Genomic DNA, 22,053 nt, shown 5'->3' on the forward strand with positions numbered 1-22,053 from the left:
AGTTCGTTGTGGGTGTGGCATGTGGGTTTGGGCCTGGATTTGGAGATAGGTCACCAGCTAATAGAAGCAACAGGAGCGAGATATAAATATATTTGTGGGATTTGTCTGAATGTTTTTTTTATGGCAAGAGATTGTGGATGTTATTGTCAATGTGTATAGATAAGTTAAAACCTCATATGTGTTTGTAAGAGGAGAGGAAAGTAATGAGGCTGCAATATGTACAGAAGAATGAGCTGCAGGGAGAGTAAAGGATATAGTAGTCTTAGAGATGATTCCATGGAGTGAGATTATAAAAAGAAGTTTCTGATACATTTTTTCAAAACACTCAAAAATGTACAACACACAAACTACTGGTAAGGAATGATATTGTAATTACCTTGTTGTAGATGTTGTTCAATGTTTGTTCAACTGTTTTTAACTGTTATATAAATTACACTTTGTGCTATAACACACTTAGTGCTTATAATACATGGCTGCCATCGTCATCCACCGCTGCCTCTATACTGATTCTAAACTTAAAGAAAGTCTGATTGAGACATGCTACAGCCAGGGCCGTATTAAGGCCTGTGGGGGCCCCTGGGCAACAAATGTGTGGGGGCCCCCATCAATAAGTTATATATATAATATACACACACGTCTATCTGCCTGATGTCCAATGCCCCCTGTAGTTGTGCCCCTTCTGCAATGCCCCCTGTAGTTGTGTCCCTTCAATGCCCCCAGTAATTGTGCCCCTTCTGCAATGTCCCAAGTATTTGTACCTTTCCTCCAATGCCCCCAGTATTTGTGCCCCTTCTTTTATGCCCTTTGTAGTTGAGCACCTACTCCAATGCTTCCAGCAGTTGTGCCCCTTGCAATGCCCCCAGTAGTTGTGCCTCTTCTTAAATACCCCCAGTAATTGTGCCCCTTCTGCAATGCCCCTAGTAGTTGTGCCCCTTGCAATGCCCCCAGTAGTTGTGCCTCTTCTTAAATACCCCCAGTAGTTGTGCCCCTTGCAATGCACCTAGTAGTTGTGCCCCTTGCAATGCCCCCAGTAGTTGTGCCTCTTAAATACCCCCAGTAGTTGTGCCCCCTGCAATGCCCCCAGTAGTTGTGCCTCTTCTTAAATACCCCCAGTAGTTGTGCCCCTTGCAATGCCCCCAGTAGTTGTGCCTCTTCTTAAATACCCCCAGTAGTTGTGCCCCTTGCAATGCCCCTAGTAGTTGTGCCCCTTGCAATGCCTCCAGTAGTTGTGCCTCTTAAATACCCCCAGTAGTTGTGCCCCCTGCAATGCCCCCAGTAGTTGTGCCTCTTGTTAAATACACCCAGTAGTTGTGCCCCTTGCAATGCCCCCAGTAGTTGTGCCTCTTCTTAAATGCCCCCTGTAGATGTGCCCAGTAAAGTAGTGCCCCCAGTAGCTCTCCCTCCCCTCCCACACCCCTGTTAAAAAAAACTTAACTGTCTTCGGTCCACGCTGTCACGGCTCCCGAGTCCCGCGCCATCACTGTTACTGCTGCTGCCGCTGTCTGCTGTAGAGGCGCGCAGGCTCATCTCCTCTGCAGTGCACGGGTGATGTCATGACATCACCCGCGCAATGCATCTCTGGGAACGATGGCCTCTGAAGCGATCAGTATTCAGAGGCCAACGTTCCCACTTACCTTAGTTGATCGCGATTTACGGGCGGGAGCTCCACGAGCTTCCAGTATATCGCGATCAGCCTTTTTGCCGGGCATGTGGCCAGGGGTCGGGGACAGTGTGTGGGGGCCCCCTATGTGTGGGGGCCCCTGGACGACCGCCCCTGTCGCCCTGCCCTTAATCTGGCCCTGGCTACAGCTGAGCACAAATGCTAACTAATCAATGAAGAAATTTGGCACTGGGTTTGTGTAAACACAAGCAGTATCCTACCATAAACTAGGCATCACTGAACAACATCCCCCACCCAGGTAATACAAAATACAATCAAGTCATTACATCTAAATCTTTGCTAACAGAAATAAATTCCATTATGCAGAAATGTAAGACATACTTTTTAAAATCCAAACAGCTGATCTGAGTGATTGCAAAGCACTAGTTAGAATATGAATTAGCACAAATAAATTATACAGACCCAAGGTACAGTCGTTACATACGCACGCGCTCTGGACCCAGATACCGGCATCAAAGTAGAAACCTCCGTCACATATATACTCTAGCAGAGATAGGCAATACAATAGAACAGTTTGGCATGATTCCATTGCTTCTTCTTCCTGGTTCTTCTGTTACAGTACAGTTCATAGGTCAATTCGTATGGACACAATTCAGCCTCCAACAGCTCTTTGCGTCCTGTTTCCCGCTGCATAATAAATCTAAGCTGGCTACATTACAGAGTACATTTTAATGTTTTACTCTCTATGGTCCATAGTTTGCAGACACATGTTGCAATCTCCTCACCGATGGTACCGGAAATCTGCAAAGACACAGTGGATCAGTACAACACCAAATACGGTCTGCTTACCATGTACTAAACTTTAGATATCAAATTACATTTATTTCACAACATTAATAATACTGAATAAACCTTGAATATTACACTTTAATACTAGGGAAACTTTTATGTAAGTGTGCAGTGTGTAAGTATTGGGGTATTGAGAATAGATGCTAGTTAGCGTTGTGCGACTACGTGTTTGTGGAGTACACCATGGTACGTGTTTTGCAGGGTTAATCATTTTATATATTTTAGTGACTGTCTGTATTTATATGATGAGGACTTTTAACTTCTTTCTATTGCGTGGGAATCGCACGACGCTAAATAATAGCATCGCCGTATGTACTTATAATGGGCGAGATTCACTGAAATGGCACTGGGCAGCCAGTTGCAAAATGATGTCTCATTGCCATTCGCAAAATGGCGACATGCAGATTTAATTTTAAACCGATTCTGTCTCAGCCAATTAACCGGCTTCGACACGGCGGTGAGTGACGGCTCAACTTGGCCAGTTGTGCCATCAGGCCCGACACATCAGGCTGACGATTGGTAAGTGTATATGCACTTACTAATCATCAGATAGGTCGACCCATTACTGTCTTGCAGGTTGACGTTAGCTATGGAAGTGGTGTTAGTGAGCTGTGTTAATGAGCTGCAAGTCCATAACGAGGATGGTGTGCAAGGGGATGAGACGTCACACTATCTTAATGTCCCTTCCACAAGTGCTAGTGAGTGAAGAGTAGCCTGACTGGAGCTAGTAAGAGCAGTGCCTGGCTCCAAAAGTATTCTCTACACCATTACACCACAGTCCTGACACTCCCTTGTCCTGGAGAGATCAGAGGAAGCCCATACCCATTGCCCTATGCAGCCATTTTGCTGAGGTTGGCTTTGTGCAGGTGGAGGATCTCTCCTACTTACTACTGGAGGTGGCATCCTCCATTCTGTCACCCAGTCACACAGCAGTGCCCCGATCTGTATGCCACTGGCTGGGGGATTAGATGGGGGCATATGTACCAGACTATATACTTCTCCTGTGCTACGATGATTGTAATAAATACTGAATAATATACATAGCATCATCTAGAATTATTACTCTTACTGTGCATTGAGCTGTATTTTTTTCACATCATCTACCTGGCTGGGAAATGATAGATATATCTATCTGTTCTGTATCTTTCCATCAATCTGTCTATCTCTCTGTCTGTATGTCTATCTCTATCTGCCTAAATCTCTATCTCTATTGTTGAATCGTAAATAAACCTTTAGTACATTCCTGCCTATAAACCTCTAAGATTCACCTGCCTAGAACTTCTAAGACAAAACCTGCCTATACCTTCTAAAACCACAAGATGTCGCTAATTAGCGCTGTGTTTAATTATACCATAAATAAAACTCTAAGACAGTTGAATAGCGGTCCAACGCGCTAAAGATTATTATTCAGGTAAAAGTACAGATGTTACCACGCTATGATCTAACAATGAGCGCAAAATAAATTGTACAAACATTAGGTCATAAGGTACAGTCACTACATACGCGTGCATTCTGGGTCCAGATACCGGCATCAATAATGAGACCTCCGTCGAACAGCATAACAGGAACATCGCAGACTGGCATCTTGTTTCAGAGCACTCACATATATACCCGTACTGGGATAAGCAATACAATAGAATACGTTGGCAGGTTCTCATTGGTTCCTCTTCTTGCTTTTTCCATTACGGTACAATTCATAGGTCAGTGCAAAGACACCACCCAGCCTCTAACAGCCTGATTGTGTTCACCTTCCCGCTGCATAATAAATCTAATCTAACTATGGCATACAACATTTCAAGAAGTTATTCTCTCTAACATTCATATTTCATAGCCGCATGTTCTGATCTTCTCACCGATGCCACCGGAACGCTGTGGGAACAGAGTAGATCAGTACGGCACCAAACACAGTCCAATTGTCATTTACTAAGCCGTAGTTACAGAAAACATTCATTTCTTTATATGCTGACATTGCGATTAAACCAAGTAATAATCATTCCTTTTGCGCTGCGGGACCATTGCTTTTAAATGTGTATGCGGAGAGAAATGACACTAAATTGTGTTGTGCGTTTGAGGGTCTGTGGGGCACTTAGCGACCAGCACTAAGTTGGAAAGGCTTCTGTGTATGTGTGTGAGCATGCCAGTATGGGTTTGGGAAAGGTCACTAAAAAGCTGGCTGTGCATCTAAATCGCTATTGTCCTATGTTTAACATGAAGTGCAGGGAAAACACCACTAATTTGCTTCTTTTTGCTACATCGCGTATGTGTTAATGTGAATGCAGGGAAAACACTACTACTTTGCTACTGCTCAAATATAAGTCTGTGGTGATTTTAATGTGTTGCAAAGTTATTTTATGTCTGCTAAACACCGTCGGTAGGTGTTAGGGGAAGATTGTTAAAAAGCTGTTCGTGCTACTTTTTAGCAACTTTGCGTTGTGAGTAGCAAAATTGCTACTTTTATCAATTTTGTACTGTGGATTGTGTACTATGCATTTTTGACAAAATGGCGCTTGTGTAAGCTTTCTTTTCTAAAATGGAGTCTTGCTGCCATTCACAAGATGTCGTCGTGCAGGTTTTCCAGATTGCCAAACAGATTCTGTCTTACCCAATTATTCGGTTTCGACAGTCCACCCTTTGACAGCCAATCAAGCGCTATCACAACCTATTCTGAATCTGTTTAGCCATGCATGAGAATATACCGTTCAATGTTATTATGGTATGACACAGTGTGGTCATTTGAACCATTCAGATAATGTGTCTCCGGGAGGGACATAAAACTGCCCTTATATGCACACCGCGGATCCTTAAGGGATCATGGGAAAGATGTGGGGATGCACCTATCCTATAAGAAGAGTCTTGAAGGGGAATTGAGACTTAACATTATCTGAGGTGTTCTATGGATAACATTTCAATAATACATTCTATGCATGTCTAAATATAATACATCAAACGATTGTATTTCCTAGTTCAGGGTTGTAATGCAGTTCTATATTTATATTAATTTAGCAAGTTCCTGGATATATCTAAAATTTAATGTACCCCGAGCGATCCTGGTGGGGTTCAATGCGACCAGAACTTGAAAGTCAGTTGTCTCACTGATTAACTGAGTGGCTTTATGTATATCACCAGGTACCATATTTCTTTTGCCTCTGTGTTCATATTGTGTGTGAAGATATGGTGACGGTGTGTTTTTATGTATACCCAGCATTTCAACATGTGTGAGGGTCATAACTTCTGGGACTACTCTTCCCAGGTAACACAAACCTTCAGAACTCGGGGAGAGCCATTTATACGCTTTTCTTCCACAGATGAAATATACATTATCAGGGAGAACATAAGGAATGGTATGCATCATTATCATTAAGCACATTTCCCTTGCAAACAATCCTATTTCTGGTTCTTCCATCTGATACATGCAAGTTTCTGGCTGTATTATTTTAGCACAATAACCATTTGGCACCTTACCAATAATTTCTTTGATGGAACTCAATGCATACCGATATCTAAAATGTTTCCCACCAGACATAATGGAGCGCAATAAATCATGGTTTATGGACTCATTATCAGCTCTTTGTGAGAAGGTCATCGTCTGATTATTCCCCATCACTTCCCAACTCCCGGGTTTATTGGGGTTGGTTATGTTTAAACACAAAAGTGATCTATCTACTTGGAATTGATAGAGTTTGAAATGAGGTGGTTTGCATGGGAGGAATTTTCCATCCAATGTTATCCCTTTTTGTAATTCTAAAATTTCCGTGATATTCAGCAGAAATGGCACCAACCCTACGTTATGCTGCCCCTGGGGCACATGTGAACACACCCAGCAATCAGTTTGATTTAACACTTTGTCTACCATGCTATGATAATCCTCTAGAGGATTATATTTAGGTTGGCACCGTTGGATACAGTTCTCACAACTAGGGACCCACAAAGGTCACAAATACAGGAATCTTCAGACGATAACCCTCCACAACTTCCCCGAGTATCCGGAATGACAGCTCTTTTAACAATAACAGTACTAAGATTGGAAAGACACTCCCCTGATTGGCATTTCACTCCTCCTGATTCCACTCCATCAGCACTGCTATCAGCTCCAGTTTCCTCAATCGGTCCCCCATTACAGACACTGGATATCCCCGGACTGAACAGGATGGTGAACACTCTAAAAGAGAATATGAAAATGAACACAGCAGGCCCGTCCATTGTCACAACAAGACCTGCGAATTTCTCTCAGTTCAGGTATCTTACTACGACCTTTTCAATCCTCCCGGAACAAGCTCGCGAGCGACAGATCCACGCTATCAGCTTTGTCTCCGACTTGTTTCTCCACCGGTTGATTGACCTTTTTGCAGTGAGTGGAATGGACCCAGGTATCTCTCTCGGCCACCTTCAAAGATGTAGTAGTCGTCAGCAGCACCTGGTACGGACCTTCCCACCGATCAGTCAAACAACCTGAACGCAATAAATTTCTGATCATTACATATTCTCCTGGTTCAACATCATGACAGTTTGTTTCAGGCATATCGTTAGACAGCAATTTCAGTTTCTGCTGCTGTTGCTTTAACTGCTTACTCATTGATATAAGATACTTCACAGTTACCTCGTTGTTACCCTTTAGATCTTCCTGTGGACTTATAATCAAATGAGGTTGTCTACCGAACAATATTTCAAATGGGGACAGATTCAGAGGAGGTCTAGGAGTGGTCCTTATGCTATGTAGGACCAAGGGTAATGCTTCTGGACATCCTAGTCCAGTCTCTGCCATGATTTTACTTAGCTTATTTTTAATAGTCCTGTTCATCCTCTCTACCTTGGCACTGGCTTGCGGTCGGTAGGGGGTGTGAAGTCGGCTATTAATACCCATCAGCTTACACATATTTTGAAAAACATCACCTGTGAAATGGGTACCCCTATCACTCTCGATGATTCTAGGGATACTGTACCTGCATACAAATTCCTGAACTATTTTCTTGGCAATAAACACAGCAGTATTAGTGGCCGCTGGGTAGGCCTCAACCCAGTTAGAAAATACGTCTGTGCACACTAATACATACTTAAGGTTCCTGCAGGGTGGTAATTGGATGAAATCAATTTGTATCACCTGGAAAGGTCCATCAGTCGGTGGAATGAGGGATGGTTTGGTAGGGATCGCTTTCCCTATGTTCTTTCTCAAGCAGGTCAGAAGGATATTGCTATCTTCTCTGCTTGTGAAGAAAATCCTGGTGCGCACCAGTATGCCCTCACCAACTTGCACATACCCTGTTTTCCCAAGTGAGTCAGTCCGTGCCTCTGCCAGGCTTGGGTAATACACCTTAGGTGCCACCGGCTTACCTTGTCCATCCCTCCAGAGTCCAGAGGGCTCTTGCCCACATCCCTTAGACTTCCAGGTTGCTTTCTCTTGGGTAGAACACAAATTTTGCATCTCAATTAATTTCTGCATGTCAACTTTTTGGAAAACCATTACTTGTTCTATGGGTATATTTGTTTTTAAACCTGCTGCCCACTTGGCAGCTTCATCCGCCCTGTTGTTGCCCAATGATACCGGATCTTCCTCACATGTGTGGGCTTTACACTTTATTACTGCTACTATTTTGGGCAACTGAATTGCTTTTAATAATCCTTTTATGTGTCTGGAATGTGCGACTGGTGTGCCTGCTGCTGTCATAAAATTTCTCAGACACCATAGAGCTCCGAAATCGTGAACCACCCTGAACGCATACCTAGAGTCAGTGTAAATGTTGGCAGATTTGCCTGCTGCCAATTCACACACTCTTCTCAGTGCTACTAACTCCGCCACTTGGGCTGAGTGAGGAGGACCAAGAGGTTCAGCTTCTATGATGTCTGTGTCATCTACAACAGCATAACCTGTACATAACTCACCTGTGTCCGTTTGTCTATGGCAAATCCCATCCATGTAAAATGTCACATCTGCATTCTCTAAAGGTATGTCATGTATGTCAGGTCTAGCGGTAAATGTCTGGTTAAGATAATCCATGCAATCATGCGTATCAATACCTTTGCAAAACTCACTTTCTACCAGAGACTCCTCCACCCTTTGTGCATTCTTATGCACATACGGTAAGTACGTTGCTGGATTTAATGTATTTTACCACTTTATAGTGATGTTTGAGGGTGCTATTAGAGCTAGTTCCCATTTGGTGAATCTAGCTGAGGATACGTGTCTGGTTTGAGCAGAGTTCAACAGGGCAGACACAGCATGTGGAGTATAGACAATCATATCATGGCCCAATACCACATCCTTACTTTTGCTGACCAATAGAGCCGTTGCTGCTACACTTCTCAAACAGGTTGGGAGTGATCTCGCCACAGTTTCCAATTGTGCACTGTAATATGCTACGGGCCTACTGGCATCCCCATGTTTTTGTGTAAGGACACCTACAGCACAATCATTAGCTTCCGTACAATACAAATCAAAAGGTTTTTCATAATCGGGTATTCCCAATGCAGGAGCTTTTGTCAGACTAGCCTTAAGATTAAGGAAAGCCTGCTCTGATTCCTCAGTGTGTATGACACGATCGGGCTTTGAGGAAGAGACTAATTCCTGTTAAGGTAAGGCCAAAATAGAAAAACCTGGGATCCACATTCTACAATATCCACACATTCCCAAGAAGGTACAGATTTGCTGTTGGTTACGTGGCAGTGTCATGTTTTTTATAGTCTGGATTCTATCTGTAGTGAGATGTCGCAGCCCCTGGGTTAGGCAGTGTCCCAAGTATTTAACTCTGGATTGACACTGCTGTAGTTTGTCCTGAGCAACCTTGTGTCCTGTTTGCGAGAGATGAAACAACAAAAGTTTAGTATTATTCAAACATGACATAAACGAGTCAGAACATAGCAATAAACTGTCTACATATGGAATTAGAACAGATCCATTGGCGGGTTGAAAAGACTGTAAACAATCGTGTAATGCCTGGGAAAAGATACTGGGGCTGTCTATGAAACCCTGGGGTAATCGCGTCCATGTGTATTGTACACCCCTGTATGTGAATGCAAATAGGTACTGACAGTCAGGATAAAGCGGTACAGAGAAGAAAGCAGAACAGAGATCAATGACAGTGAAATGGGTTGCATTTGGTGGAATTTGCATAAGGATTACAGCTGTATTCGGCACTACGGGAAATTGGCTCTCTACCACCTTATTAACCCCTCTAAGGTCTTGTACCAGCCTATAACCCTTCCCACCAGCCTTCTTCACTGGAAAAATTGGACTGTTGGCTACACTTGCTGTACGGACTAAAATTCCCTGCTGCAATAACCGCTCAATTATAGGATACACCCCTAACTCTACCTCCTGTTTTAGTGGGTATTGGGGAATGTTTGGGACTTGCCTTCCGCTTTTTAAATTTACCATTACAGGGTTTACGTTTGCCATTAATCCAGTGTCCTGTCCATCTTTAGTCCAAAGGGAATCTGGAATTAGGGACAACATTTCATCTACCTGTGATGGAGTTTCATTTAAAACTGCAGTGATACATTATCCTTTGAGGAGTGTCTAACATATCCCACACCTCGTATTCCATTCTCTCTGGGATATCTAAAAATACACCATCAGGGGTGCAATATATAACACATCCCATCTTACATAACAAGTCTCTGCCCAGTAGGTTAGTAGGAGCCGCAGCAGCCAGGAGAAAAGAATGCCTGGTATGCAACGGCGCAATAGTAACCTCTGTGGACTTTGTTAAAGGATAATGTTCCACTTTACCTGCTACACCCATTGTTGGTACTGTCTCGTTGGTCATCTGCAAGTTAACGGGAGATTTTATCACCGACCTGGTCGCCCCTGTGTCTACAAGAAAAGGATATTCAGTACCAGCTATATCAACCATCATGACCTGTTCTTCCCTAGTACTTCCTGTTAACCTGACCATCTGTAGACTACAGGTATGACCTGACCCCTAGCGTTGGCTACCATTCTCCAATAAAGCATTTATGGCTACAATTGGAGCTGGTGCCTGCTGAACATTTGCTGGCCTCTGTGCATATCCCTTATGGGGATATCTAGGTCTTCCCTGATGTGGGATCCCTACTCCTTTTACTGTATAGTTTCTACTTAAGTGTCCTGTTTGTTTACAGTTAAAACAGGTTCGTGTTTTGGGTGAAGACATGTGGTGTTGTGAGGTTTGCGCAGAGGGTAAAGGTGGTGGATATAGGTAAGGATTGGTAGGGTAAGGGTATTGTGGGGGATAAGAAGTTAGTGGATAGCCTGGGACCTGTGGTTGCATCGGGTTAGTGGGATATAGTTGTGTTTCTTGTTGAGTGGGGTTAGTGAGGGCACATACTTGTTCAGAAGTGAGTGTGTGTGCAAGTGCAAGTGTGTCTGTTGGCTGTGATGTTACCGTCATTCCCTCCAGAGCTTGTATACTGACAGCCATTAGTTTCTCGCTCTGGGCTTCTCTCTTTTTGGAGATGTTCTTATCATGTTCAATGGCGGTTTCTATGAAGGTATCTATTGTAAGTCCCCGCCAGCCAGGCTGTGAGGTCTGAAACCGAGTTTTTAAACTCTCTTTCAGACAGTCCACAAGTACCTTAACTATCATCCCCCTGTGGTGAGTGCTATCTTTAATATCCTCTATCCCAGTGTACTGGGTATTAGCCTGCAGAGCCCAATCGCAGTAATCTTCTGCAGTCTCACTCTCTTTCTGCTTAATGGTGAAAATTTTGTTCCAGTTAACTACTACTGGAAAATATATACCCAATTGAGTTACAATGCGGGAAATGTTACCTTGGTTTACTTGGTCTGTTAAGGGAACGTCATCATCCAATACACAATCCGTGATAAATTTTGTCACATCGGTATTGCATGGCAGACAGGCCCTTAACACCACACGCCAATCTTTCTTAGTGGGTTCATGTGAACTACCCAATTTCCTCAAAAATCTTTGACATTTGGCTAATTCCTTTTTGGGATCTGGGAAATCATTTATGATGGAATTTAGTTCTGCTCTTGTCCAAGGACAATGCATTACTACTTCCCTCGTGGGCACTATACCGTTTGCGTCTGCATTTCCATTTGGAACAGTTATTGTCCGAATGGGATGCAGACCGATAGCGCTGCTACCTTTGACCTGGTTACCTGGCTGGGGGTTTAGTCTGCTGCTGCTGTGTATGGTATGAACAACTTCCTCTACGGGTGCAGAGGGCATTAACACTTTCCTTGCTATTACCGATGGAGATGGCGGCACCGCTCAAAATTGTTGTGATGCAGCATCTATCATCTGCACAGCATGGGAAATGGCAGACATTACAATAGGCTCATCATCCTCATCATGAACATTTTCTTTATAGTTGCTTAAGAGAGGGTGCAAGTTGCTTGTTACATTTTTATGGGTATTTTTGGTTACTGTACTTGCACCTCCATCCACATAAGGTGGGGGAGGTGAGCGTGAACTGCTGGCAATACTCTCCACAACGCTACCTTGTCGCATGTGCACGCCATTTTGCGGCTCGCCTGTATTGCAATTTAGCATCGCGGATGTATTTTCTGACAATGTGCTCGCAACGCTAGTTTGCGTCGTTTGCACATTGTTAAGCCACGCATCCCCTTCATGCTGCCACAGTTTTAAACATTATAAATATTTAACCTTTTTCTCTCGGGAGCGCATCAAACTGATGTGATCCCGGACATTTTCTAACAGATTTTTATCAAAACTACCAATTCTGGGAAACGGTCTAACACTCTTCCTCATCATATTAAACCATAAATCACAATACCTTATTGCATATGTACCGTACTTGGTATGCATGATACGATGGGCCGATCCGATCGGCGCCTCCATTAGCAGCACATCATTGCCTGACATCTCTACTGTTTGCGTGGCTCCCATTCTGAGACAACTCCTATGCTTTTCAATAAAGATTTAAGCCGGTGAAACACAATCAAGACACTTTCACTTACCTGTGAACGATTTAAGTCGACGGCGCCCACACACCTGGATAAGATTTAGTAAGGCAACTTTCACACCTGGATAAGATTTGAAAAAGGCAACTTCCACACCCGGATAAGATTTAGTAAGGCAACTTCCACACATATGAGAGTTTGTATGTCAGCTACTCTCACGCACCTCTCTACAACAAAGACAACATGTACACCTGCTACTGTGTATAGAACGGTAAAGCTGCTTACTGAGCAGCTAGGCTAACCCTTGCACCTAGCCCTTAAGGATCATACGATACCCTTAACTTTGTTCAACAAGTATTCACTATTACACACTTTTTTCCTGCGCAGAAAAATACACGTTAACTTAGATATTGGAAATAGAAAAAAAATGAAAACCTCAATGGCTTTGTTCAAACATGTGGCAGAACAACCGGAAGTACGTGTACGCAATTGTGCGACTAGTCGCATACACAGTGGTGCGACCAGGCCCACGTGTTATTACCTTAACGCTATTATGCGACTCCCTCTAAACTTTTATCAATGAGAGAAAACGACTTTTCTCTCCTTGTCCCTGGATTCTGATCAGCGCTTCCTCTACACAATAACCGGCAGTACGCTCTCAGCAACACTGTGGTAATGAAAGACTAATACATCTCTCAAAAGGTGCCTCCACCCTTTTGGTGAGAGAGAACTTACCAAGTGTTACCGTGTATCAGATAACGTGATAAACCTACGAGCCCCCAACTGTTGAATCGTAACTAAAGTAGTACATTCCTGCCTATAAACCTCTAAGATTCACCTGCCTAGAACTTCTAAGACAAAACCTGCCTATACCTTCTAAAACCACAAGATGTCGCTAATTAGCGCTGTGTTTAATTATAACATTAATAAAACTCTAAGACAGTTGAATAGCGGTCCAACACGCTAAAGATTATTATTCAGGTAAAAGTACAGATGTTACCACGCTATGATCTAACAATGAGCGCAAAATAAATTGTACAAACATTAGGACATAAGGTACAGTCAATACATACGCGTGCGCTCTGGGACCAGATACCGGCATCAATAATGAGACCTCCGTCGAACAGCATAACAGGAACACTGCAGACTGGCATCTTGTTTCAGAGCACTCACATATATACCCGTACTGGGATAAGCAATACAATAGAATACATTGGCAGGTTCTCATTGGTTCCTCTTCTTGCTTCTTCCGTTACGGTACAATTCATAGGTCAGTGCAAAGACACCACCCAGCTTCTAAGAACCTGATTGTGTTCACCTTCCTGCTGCATAATAAATCTAATCTAACTATGGCATACAACATTTCAAGAAGTTATTCTCTCTAACATTCATATTTCATAGCCGCATGTTCTGATCTTCTCACCGATGCCACCGGAACGCTGTGGGAACAGAGTAGATCAGTACGGCATCAAACATGGTCCAATTGTCATTTACTAAGCCGTAGTTACAGAAAACATTCATTTCTTTATATGCTGACATTGCGATTAAACCAAGTAATAATCATTCCTTTTGCGCTGCGGGACCATTGCTTTTAAATGTGTATGCGGAGAGAAATTACACTAAAGGGAGGCACATATAGAAACCGTTGTAATTCCTACACCGTTCACCTGATTTGGATGTAATTACCCTCAAATTAAATCTGAAAGTCTGCAGTTAAAGCACATCTTGTTTGTTTCATCTCAAAGTCATTGTGGTGGTGAATAGAGGCCAAAATATGAAAATTCTGTCAATGTCCCAATATTTATGCACCTGACTGTATATCCCCACTATGTACTAAACTTAACCCACATGGATTGTGATAGCGATAAACGCTGTCACTGTGAGTTTCTTCCCCAGCATTTTGGAGGAAATTTCACATTTGTGAAAGATTCTTCCAGGGGAATCTGACACTGTACATGAGTAAGCCTCCATATGGTTTATGCTATCTGACGATGATATATACTAATGGAGCAAAACTCCAAAAAGCTTCTCTGTTCTGAGCTTGGTACATAGTGGTCAGACCATAGTCCCCACATGGTGACTGCGATCCGCAGCGCTACTGACTCTGAGCCTTCTGCAGGAGATTTCTGGCAATCATAGCAACAATTCATATGATTATGCATAAACTGCAGTTTCTACATAATTAAAAAAAAATAAAACACATGATAAGTAGGCCCCTTAGGCTTATTACTTAAAGTACAGCAGCTAAAATGACTATGCATTATCTAGGTATTTTTACAATTAATAGCTAATGCTACTAGTGCAAAGTGCAGTAACAAATTATTGTTCATGCCAGTAGTAGGGACACCAAAGCATCTTGTGGGCCATGGTGCTAAAGAAGGTTATGGCCAAGACCTGGAGCATGACCATGCCCATGATTAAAGCTATTCCCTAAGGTCATGCATGCCGCTGCAAAGTGCCAATGGGGATGTACTGAGGGGGGGGGGCGCTGCTTCACCTCCATTAAGATCTCAGGCCCCCACTAGATTAGGTCATTAGTAACCTCCATGCCCCCAGCACCACTGGCCACTAGTGATATGCCAGTTGAGATGCGCAGTGCTTGGGTATGAAAGAAGTGATAACAGAGATTAATGTATTGAGAGGCCAGGCCACTGATAAAGAGATAATCAGGGACCTATTGCACTGGTTAGATAACTATTAAGTTACATAAAGAGATATCCTATTGATATACTGTATTTTAAATCATCAAGTCAAAAATACATATAGGGGGCGCTACCATAGATACCGATAAGTCTGTAGAAAAAATGTGCTCTGTTTAAGTACAGCCTTACCTACAGTATTAATCAGGACATAATAAATAAATAATACTTTATATAAAGTGAACTGAACAAGTTTTACATTTTTAATGCACATTTCTATATCCCACACACAGGGCCGGTGCTAAGGCGCTTGGCGCCCCCTGCAAGCTATAAATTTGCGCCCACTTACAAATGTGTCCTCTTGATATTTCTCATATTTACCCATTATTCATGTTATGCCACACAGTAGAGCCCCTTATACACATAACGCCACAAAGTAGAGCCCCTTATTAATGTTACGCCACACAGTAGAGCCCCTTTACACACATTATGCCACACAGTAGTGCCCCTTAGCCCCTTACAAACATTATGCACGCTGCACACATTATTAACCCTTATACACATTATGCCACACAGTAGAGTCCCTTATACACATTATGCCAACAGTAGAGCCCTTTATGCACATAATGGCACACAGTAGTTCCCATTATACACATTATGCCACACAGTAGTAACTACTATACACCTTATGCCATACAGTAATACATCTTATACACTATTATGCCACATAGTCACTTATTCAGATTATGCCACACAGTAATATCCCTTATACACATGATGCCACACAGTAATATCCCTTATAAATATTATGCCACATAGAGCCCCTTAATCAGATTATGCCACACAGTAATATCCCTTATACACATGATGCCACACAGTAATATCCCTTATATATATTATGCCACATAGAGCCCCTTATTCACATAATGCCACACAGTAATATCCCTTATACACATTATGCCACACAGTAATATCCCTTATACACATTATGCCACATAGAGCCCCTTATTCATATTATGCCACACAGTAATATACCTTATACACATTATGCCACACAGTAATATCCCTTATACACATTATGCCACAATGTAGGGGCCCCCCTTACCTATCTGTTGCTAAAAAGTGTTCTCACAGAGGCTCAGACTATTGCCTGCCTACTTTAGGGTGCATAAAGTGACCTGGGCCTAATGCTCAGAGTCACTTTTACTTGTGGCACAGGCAATCTGATTGCACCCATGGGCCTAATGCCCAACATCTGGTGGTCTAGAGAGGGGAGTGGTTAATTACAAGGCCAAGGCCGCCTAGCAGAGAGGCTGCAGTAGGGAGCTTCATTTAGTTCTTTGCTTTCTACCACCTGCAGAACTCTCCAGTTCGCATCTTTTATCTTCTGCCACTGTTCCGTCCTGTCCAGTGGCACCATCTTCTGGCCTCTTCCATGGCTGCCAGAGCTCTTCAAGTGACGTCCTCTTCTATTGACCACTGCCACCGTACTGTAGGCTCTGCTTGGTGGTTTCTGACATCAGACGGCGCGAGCGGGTGGAACTATGAAGGCTTGCTACGGCTGCTCCAAATTGGCTGCCAGTGCGCGAGCCTTGATTGACCCGTGCCCACAGCCAAGTTCAAATAGCCCCTGTTGCCTGTTAGCTGCCAGTCCGCGAGTCGCAATTGTCTCCAGATTAAATTCAAACTCATCCCAGTTTAAATTTAAACTGGCGCAGCACCCACTTGTTAAAATAGTGCCTCTCCAGGCCGTCGCCCTCCTGCATGCTAACCTCCGCTTACCGCATCGCACCGCCCTAGCCAACACATTATATTTACTATTTTTGTTTTAATATTTTGCTGTTTGAGTATATGTTTATGATCCTATTAAATATATGAATAAAAGTTTTATTGTGTACCCTACCTTTGATTGTGTACCACTTATAGACACCCTTTCTCTTTCTTTTTCTACAGGCCACTGATAAGCTACAGCTCATGTCCAAAGTCACAACTGCAATAATAAATGGTAAAAATAAATACTAAATAAATGTTTACGTTTTTGGTCCCTGATAATTGGTTAACTTCTATTCGGTGAACTGGGATTGTCCTGATTTTCAATGGGGTGTAAATTATTGAGCCAATTTCAGTTGAATATGGAACAATTTACAAATTGCTGAAATTCAGCCGAATCTCAGAATTAGCCAAATGAATTCAGACACCACTAAGATACATTAACGAACCAGGTGAGTATAATCTGCACCATTGATATAGTCTGGGATGTAAGCTACGGTTGTACAGTAATTTCATTTATTACTACTATTTGGATTACACAATAAAGAGAATAAACCTTTTAAATTAACTTTGGCTATTTTTCCAGTAATCGACATGTTGAAAAAAGGGAGCGGTCTTTCCAGAAATACAGACGTAATCTCTCTTAGTGCATCACATAGCATACATCACCCGTGCATCTTTGTTTCTTATTAAGATGAGTTATTTATGGATGGGAGACACAACATCCTTTGAAGTACAGTCATTTATGTTGCATTAATATATGGCTCACCAGACGACTACTGAATGTATGATTCACAAGAATATTGAATTCTACTAGCATTCAGCTTGATCATATCACTCATTCTAAAGGGCAGTTAAAATTCAGATTTGCTCATTTTATATCATCACTGTTGATCTAATATATTTTGTTACTCTACCCTGTCAAAAATTAATTTTTGCCATTAGCTTTGTACATGCATAGTACCAGAAATAATTGGTAAATCTCCCATTTTGGTTATGTATTCACAGACTGAGAACTGTATTTGTACAGTAGGTGCAGAAAAGTAATTGCTAGTGACTATATTTGGACCTATATTGGTATTTTTCCACTACACGTCTAGCAATAGGTGGCCAATTCATTTTAAAATTACCTTTCAATCATATTGGACCTTCTTGAGAGTCAGATGTGAATACAACTTGCACTTTGTTGTAGTGCGCAAGCTCATCTTTTCATACTGCGTGTCTTTATTCAAGCGTACGGTACTCTGGGCCTGCGACTGTGTATGACTAGGAGGCCGGCAACGGTGCTGTAATGTGTGAGCAGATAAGTGCAGTGGTCATGCAGACACAGCCCAAGTGCAGGGTGTGTAGCCAGAAAAAGTCTCAAACGTAGTTTGCTGCTGGGGTTTGACTTTAGGTTGCAATAATCCTGCTGTACGTTGCACTCTTCTTGACTGTGTCTGATTTAGGGGTGAGCGGGTTCGGATTTCAGAAATCCGAACCCCCCCGATCCGAGTCCGATCGAGTCAGGCTCGACTTTTCCCGCCTGACTCGGATCAGAAATCGAGGCAAAACGTCATCATCCCGCCTTCCGAGTCTCGCGGGTTTTGGATCCTATATAAGGTACCCGCGTCGGCGTCATTTTCTCACTCGGCTGTGGACAGTGAAGAGGGAGGGTGGGAGTTAGGGCTGGCTGGGCTGTGTAGTGTAGTGCTGCTGTTGTCCACTACTTCAAAGTCCATAGGGGCTGGCTGTGTTGTGCTGTGCTGCTGTTGTTAATAGGGGCTGTGTCCACTACTTCAAAGTCCATAGGGGCTGGCTGGACTGTGTTGTGCAGTCAGTTCTCCATAGGGGCTGTGTCCACTCCAAAGTCCTGTGCAGTGTCCCAGTCCTAAAGGGGTGCTGTAGTGTTGTCCAGGGGGTGCTCTGTCCATCAGGGGTGCTCCCCCCAAGTGCTAAAAAAATAATATATTTTCTGTGTTTGTGAATTGTGTACGCAGTAGCCGCACGTGCATCAACAAAGTAGTGCCAAGCGTGCGCCTGTGTCATAAGTAAAGGGCCGGCTGGCTTGACTGTTAAAGGGTGCTGTAACCCCCAAAGTACACTCCAGTCCAAACCAAAAAATAAATAATTTTCTGTGTTTGTGAATTGTGTGCGCAGTAGCCGCACGTGCATCAACAAAGTAGTGCCAAGCGTGCGCCTGTGTCATAAGTAAAGGGCCGGCTGGCTTGACCGTTAAAGGGTGCTGTAACCCCCAAAGTACACTCCAGTCCAAACCAAAAAAAAAAATATTTTCTGTGTTTGTGAATTGTGTGCGCAGTAGCCGCACGTGCATCAACAAAGTAGTGCCAAGCGTGCGCCTGTGTCCCATAAGTAAAGAGCCGGCTGGCTCATTTCTTAAAGGCTGGTGTAACCCACAAAGTGCACTACTCTCCAGCAAAAATAAAAAAATATTTTCTGTGTTTAGCCGCACGTATATATCAAATCGATATAACATAAATGGAGGACCAAACTTTCTCCGATAAAAATAAAATAGAGAAAGATCAAGAACCACTTCCTCCTAGTGCTGAAGCTGCTGCCACTAGTCATGACATAGACGATAACATGCCATCAAGGCCGATGCCCAATGTCATAATAGAGGGCACATACAATCCCAAATGACAAAGTTCAGGAAAATGACCTTGAAAAAAACATTTAAATCAGCTGAAGAGAAACGTAAACTTGCCAATATGCCATTTACGACACGGAGTGGCAAGGAACGGCTAAGGTCGATCCCTAGTATGTTCATGACTAGTGGTTCAGCTTCACATGACGATGGAAGCCCTCCTCCCACTAAAAAAATCAAAAGAGTTAAGCTGGCAAAAGCACAGCGAAGAACTGTGCTTTCTAAGAAGATATCACAAATCCCCAAGGAGAGTCCAAGTGTGGTGGTGGTTGCGATGCCTGACCTTCCCAGCACTGGACGGGAAGAGGTGGCTCTTTCCACCATTTGCACGCCCCCTGCAAGTGCTGAAAGGAGCACCCACAGTCCACTTGCTGATATGCAAATTGAAGATGTCACTGTTGAAGTACAACAGGATGAGGATACTGGTGTAGCTGGCGCTGAGGAGGAAGTTGGCGAGGAGGATTCTGATGGTGATGTGGTTTGTTTAAATCAGGCTCCGGGGGAGACAGTTGTTGTCCGTGGGATGAAAAAGCCCATCACCGTCATGCCTGGGCAGAAGACCAAACATTCCACCTCTTTGGTCTGGCAATATTTCTATCCAAATCCAGACAACAACTGTCTTGCCATATGTACCTTATGTAAAGGTGGAATAAGTAGGGGTAGGGACGTTAACCACCTAGGAACATCCTCCCTTATACGGCACCTGCAGCGCATTCATAATAAGTTACTGTCAAGTTCAGAAACTTTGGCTAAGACCGTAAGCAGTCCAGGGACACCTAAATCCCGTTGTCCTGTTGTATCCAAGCGCCTGCAAACCACACCGTCAACTCCCTCCTCGTCAATTTCCTCCTTAGTCAGGATCGGAAGTAGTCCTGCAGGCCATGTCACTGGCATGACTGACTCTCCTATCCGGGATTCCTCCGGAGGATCCTGCATTGCTACGCCTCGTGCTGCCGCTGCTGCTGTTGCTGCTGCTGGGAGTCGTTCATCATCCCAGAGAGGAAGTAGGAACACCACTACTTTTACTAAACAATTGACCCTCCAACAGTCCTTAGCGAGGAGGATGAAGTACGACAGCAGTCATCCTGAAGCAAAACGTATAACTGAGGCCTTGACTGCTATGTTGGTGTTAGACGTGCGGCCGGTATCCGCCATTAGTGCAGTGGGATTTAGATAATTGCAGGAGGTAGTGTGTCCCCGGTTCCAAATCCCGTCTAGATTCCACTTCACTAGGCAGGCGATACCGAGACTGTACAGAAACGTCAGAAAAAGTGTCCTCAGTGTCCTGAAAAATGCCGTTGTACCCAATGTCCACTTAACCACGGACATGTGGACAAGTGGAACAGGGCAGACTAAGGACTATATGACTGTGACAGCCCACTGGGTAGATGTATCACCTTACGCAGCAACAGCAGCAGCGTCACCAGTCGCAGCATCTCAGAAACGCCAGCTCGTTCCAAGGCAGGCTACGCTGTGTATCACTGGTTTCAGTAAGAGGCACACCGCCGACAACCTCTTAGAGAAACTGAGGGAAATCATCACCCAGTGGCTTACCCCACTTAGACTCTCCTGGGGATTTGTGATATCTGACAACGCCACCAATATTGTGCGGGCTTTACATCTGGGCAAATTCCAGCACGTCCCATGTTTTGCTCACACAATAAACTTGGTGGTGCAGAATTTTCTGAAAAGCGACAGGGGCGTGCAGGGGACGCTTTGGGTGGCCCGAAAAATTTCAGGCCACTTTCGCCATTCAGCGACTGCGTGCCGAAGACTGGAGCGCCAGCAAACACTCTTGAACCTGCCCCACCATCACCTGAAGCAAGAGGTTGTGACGCGGTGGAACTCAACCCTCTATATGCTTCAGAGGATGGAGGAGCAGCAAAAGGCCATTCAAGCCTATACATCCACCTATGACATAGGCAAAGGAGGGGGTATGCACCTGACTCAAGCGCAGTGGAGAATGATTTCCGTGTTGTGCAAGGTTCTCCAGCCCTTCGAACTTGCCACACGTGAAGTCAGTTCAGACACTGCCAGCTTGAGTCAGGTCATTCCCCTCATCAGGCTTTTGCAGAAGCAGCTGGAGAAAGTGAAGGAGGAGCTAAGACGGAGCGATTCCGCTCGTCATGTGGGACTTGTGGATGAAGCCCTTCATTCGCTTTGCCAGGATTCCAGGGTGGTCAATCTGTTGAAATCAGACCACTACATTTTGGCCACCGTGCTCGATCCTAGGTTTAAAGCCTATGTGGTGTCTCTTTCCGGCCGACACAAGCCTACAGAGGTGCAAAGACCTGCTGGTGAACACACTGTCAGCTGAAGCGGAACGTGACATGTCGACAGCTCCTTCTTCATTTTCTCCCGCAACTGGGGCTGCCAGGAAAAAACTTAGGTATCCTAAGCAACCCGCTGGCGGTGATGCAGGGCAGGCAGGACCAAGTTTGGACATCTGGTCCGGACTGAAGGACCTGGCAACAATTTCTGACATTTCTGACATGTCTACTGTCACTGCATATGATACTGTCACCATTGACAGAATGGTGGAGGATTACATCGGTAACAGCATCCAAGTAGGCATGTCAGACAATCCATACCTGTACTGGCAGGAAAAAGAGGCAATTTGGAGGCCCCTGTACAAACTGGCTCTATTTTACCTGAGTTGCCCCCCCTCCAG

This window comes from Taudactylus pleione, unplaced genomic scaffold, assembly GCF_031769625.1.
Source record: "Taudactylus pleione unplaced genomic scaffold, aTauple2 ptg000233l, whole genome shotgun sequence".
Lineage (NCBI taxonomy): Eukaryota > Metazoa > Chordata > Amphibia > Anura > Myobatrachidae > Taudactylus > Taudactylus pleione.